Here is a 4,719-nt window from a genome sequence, read left to right as displayed (position 1 = left end):
CTTTAAGAATATTAAAAGATTTGATACACTCATCTGAAAAGATGAATGGCGCATCCTTTTCTAGGAGTTTATTCATAGGAGTGGCAATTTTAGAAAAATCTTGTATGAAACGTCGGTAAAAACCGGCATGCCCTAGAAAACTCCTAACTCCTCTAACATTGGTGGGATGTGGAAGTTTAGCAATTACATCTACTTTAGCTCTATCCACTTCAATTCCTTCTTTTGAAATTTTATGTCCAAGAACGATGCCTTCTTTAACCATGAAATGGCATTTCTCCCAATTAAGTACTAGATTTGATTTTTCGCATCTAATTAGCATTCGTTCCAGATTAACTAGACATGATTTAAATGTATCACCGAAGACTGAAAAGTCATCCATGAAAACTTCCATGCATTCTTCTATCATGTCGTGAAAAATCGCCATCATACACCTTTGAAAGGTTGCAGGGGCGTTACAAAGTCCAAATGGCATGCGTTTGTAAGAAAAAGTACCATAAGGGCACGTGAATGTGGTTTTCTCTTGGTCCTCGGGTGCTATTGGAATTTGAAAATATCCGGAAAATCCATCTAGAAAACAATAGTAGCTATTTCCGGCTAATCTTTCCATCATTTGATCAATGAAAGGTAAGGGAAAGTGATCTTTTCTGGTGACGTCATTTAATTTTCTATAATCAATACATACACGCCATCCTGTTACAGTCCTAGTAGGAATAAGCTCATTTTTCTCATTTGTAATGACAGTCATGCCACCCTTCTTAGACACGCATTGAACTGGGCTTACCCATGGACTATCAGAAATTGGATATATCAAACCTGCATCTAGCAGTGTAATAATCTCTTTCTTAACTACGTCTTGCATATTAGGATTTAGTCTTCGTTGGCATTGCACATACGTTTTATGACCTTCTTCCATAAGGATTTTATGTGTGCAATACGAAGGACTTATTCCTTTAATATCATGAATCTTCCATGCAATGGCTGGTTTATGAGCTTTCAACACAGAAATGAGTTGTGATTTCTAATTTTCAGTAAGAGAAGACGATATTATTACAGGTAATTCAGATTCACCATGTAAATAAGCGTATTCCAAATGGTTTGGAAGTGGCTTTAACTCTAATTTCGGAGGTTCTTCTATCGATGATTTATATCGATATCTGTCTTCTTCTTTTAGCATTTGAATTTCTTCTGTTGTTGGTTCATATCCATTAGCTATAAGTGTAGCTAACATTTCAGCTTCATCAATTGGTTCATTACCTTCTCCTAAAGAACATTCTCCTGTTCCTTGTAATTCTGGAAATTCTTCTAATAATTCTGCATGTGCATCTATAGTTTGAATATAATAACATGTATCATCTGCAGATTGTGGTTGTTGCATTGCTCTATCAACTGAAAAGGTAACACTCTCATCCTCTATACTTAGGGTCAGTTTCTTACCGAACACGTCTATCATTGCTTTAGCCGTGTTTAAGAATGGTCTTCCTAATATGAGAGGAACTTGAGAATCTTCTTCCATGTCCAGAACAACAAAATCTACTGGAAATACTAAAGTACCAACTTTAACTAGCATGTTCTCCATTATCCCTCTAGGATATTTTATTGATCTATCGGCTAGTTGTATGCTTATTCTGGTTGGTTTCAATTCTCCAAGGTCTAGTTTAGTGTATAGTGAATACGGCATTAGATTTATACTAGCACCTAAGTCTGCCAATGCTTCTATTGAACTAAGACTACCCAGAAAACATGGAATTGTGAAACTTCCTGGATCAGATAATTTTTCTGGTATCTTATTCAAAAGCACTGCTGAACAATTAGCATTCATAGTAACAGCCGAGAGTTCTTCCATTTTCTTTCTATTTGAGATTAGATCTTTCAAGAATTTAGCATATCTTGGCATTCCTGAAATCACATCAATGAAAGGAAGATTTACATTTATCTGTTTAAACATATCCAAGAATTTGGATTGCTCGGCTTCAAGTTTCTCTTTCTTCATTTTACTCGGGTAAGGAAGTGGTGGTTGGTATGGTTTAACATAAGGTTTATCCTTAACTGTGTTATCTTCATTAACCTTTTCAACTACCGGTTCTTTTTCCTTATCTTGATCAGGTTGTGGTTCTTGTGGAGTAGGAATGGCTTCATCAGAAGTTACAGGTATTTCAGGTGGTTTAAGTGTTGTACCACTTCTTGTGGTAATGGCTTTAGCTGTTTCATTTCGGGGGTTAGCATTTGTATCGCTCGGTAAACTTCCCGGTTTTCTTTCACCTATTAACCTTGCTAGGTTACTTACTTCTTGTTCTAGATTTTGAATAGAAGCTTGTTGATTTCTAAATGCTTGAGCATTTTGTTCATTGGTTTGTTTCTGAGATGTGAAAAACTGCGTTTGAGTTTCAACTAGCTTCGTCATCATATCTTCTAAATTCAGCTTTTTATCATCAGTTTGTTGTGGTGGTTTGTTTTGAAAATTAGGTCTTTGCTGATTATAAGTATTATTGGATACTTGTTGATTGCTAGGACCTTGTTGGTTGTTGTATGGAATATTTCGGTTATAATTCTGGTTTTGATTGTAAATTGGTCTTGGCGGTTGATAATTATTCTGATAATTATTTCCAGGCCTTTGGTTTATGTATGAAATATTCTCTCTTTGTTCTATTGTTAATTCAATACTGAGACAATCTTTTGTCAAATGTGGTCCTCCACACTGCTCACAACTAATTCGTATTGAGTGAATATCTTTAGTCATCTTTTCCATTCGTCTCTCCACAGCATCTATCTTTGCGGAAATGGAATCTAAGTCATGGCTAGAATCGGCTCTAGCTGCTTTAGATGATCTAATGATGTCTTTTTCTTGGTGCCACTCATGTGAGTGGAAAGCAGTGTTATCAATAATTTTGTAAGCATCAGTTTCGGTTTTCTTCATAATAGAACCACCAGCTGCTATATCTATGTCTTTTCTTGTAGTGATGTCGCATCCTTGGTAGAATATTTGTACTATTTGACAGGTGTCTAAACCATGTTGCGGACATCCTCTTAATAACTTTCCATATCTTGTCCACGCCTCATATAGAGTTTCATTTGGTTTCTGTGTGAACGTAACAATTTCTGCTTGAAGTCTTACGGCTTTAGATGCAGGAAAGAATTGTTTAAGAAATTTGTCAACTAAAACGTCCCATGTATCGATCGCCCCTTCAGGTAACGATTCCAACCAATCTTTGGCTTCTCCCTTTAAAGTCCAGGGAAATAACATGAGATATATCTGTTCATCCTCCACTTCTCGGATTTTAAATAGTGTGCAGATCCTATTAAAGGTACGTAGATGTTCATTTGGATCTTCCTTAGGCGCACCACTAAATTGGCATTGATTAGTCACCATGTGTAGAATTTGTCCTTTGATTTCATAATCTGGTGCATTAATGTCTGGATGAGTAATTGCGTGACCTTGGCCAGTGCGTTTAGCTCTCATTCGGTCTTCCATACTTAAAGGTTCCAGATTTTCCATAATTGAATTTGTTGAATCGGTATCACTAGATGATTCTGATTTAATGGTTCGTTCCTCAACAATCTCTGTTTGAATGATTGGTGGCTCCGGAGGAAAGTTTAATGGTTCAGGATCTACGAACCGTTCCTGAATATTTTCCGGATTCTCAATTGTGAGGTTGGTTTCAAAAAATGGATTATCGGAAATTTGAACTGAAGTACTTGGTCTACTGGATGACGATTCTAAAGAAAAATCAACGGCGGTAATATTTGCTAAATGTCTTGATCTAGTTACAGGTGGTGAACGTACAAAAGGTGATGAACGTCTTGCTCGGTGCATTCACTGAATATCCTATTAGTTTTTAAAAGGAAAGAAAAATTATAATAAGTTATCCAATCAATAGACTTTTCTGATTTTGCCCACGTTTCGAATAGCCAAAAGATGCAGCAGAGGGGCAGGATTCGTTTGGTCTCAATATAATTGAGGACTGTTTGGCTCCAATAACCCGGTCCACGTACAAATCCAACTATTACTACGAACCAGAAAATTTTGATGTCTATTAATTTAACCACTTAAAATAAATTTTCGTAATTTTAAGAAATTTAGATAAGAAGTAGAATAAAAATCTATGTCCTAAAACTAGAATAGCGAGAAATAAGAAAGAAAAAGAGTTCGTCGAAAAAGGTCGAAAAAGAAAAAATGGTTGAAAAATAAAAGGTGACGGAAAAATAAAAGAAACTTATCAAAACTTAAAAATACTTGACTAACCTAACCTTATTACTACAACTAACTTAAAATTATAATCGCAAATTGAAATTACTAATTGGAATGATAATTGATACATAGGTAAAAGTCGTCTAAAAATATTAAAGCTTACAGGAAAAACTAAATCCCAAATGGAAATAACTTAAAAAGAAACTAAAACTTAAAAAGGCGTCGCAAAATTCTAAAGTACCTAAATCTTAGTCTAAAGAAAAAGCACTTAAGGAATTCTACGGCAAAGCCTAAAAATCTAGGAGTAAAAATGACTATAGCAAAAACTAAGTTTAAAACTAAATATGAGCTAAAAATACAAAAGTTATGCTACAACGATTAAAAAGGGACAAACTATAAAAATATACAAAAAGTTGTAAAAATTACAATTTTTATAAAAATATTATTTTTATATTATTTATTTTATTAAACAATTAATTTTACAATTTAATTAAACTTAATAAACTAAAATATAAATTAAATAAAACTTAAAT

The sequence above is a fragment of the Rutidosis leptorrhynchoides genome, chromosome 11 (genome assembly GCF_046630445.1).
Source record: "Rutidosis leptorrhynchoides isolate AG116_Rl617_1_P2 chromosome 11, CSIRO_AGI_Rlap_v1, whole genome shotgun sequence".
In the NCBI taxonomy this organism is placed as follows: domain Eukaryota; kingdom Viridiplantae; phylum Streptophyta; class Magnoliopsida; order Asterales; family Asteraceae; genus Rutidosis; species Rutidosis leptorrhynchoides.
The sequence above is the reverse complement of the archived record's forward strand: the minus strand, read 5'-3'. Positions refer to the sequence as shown.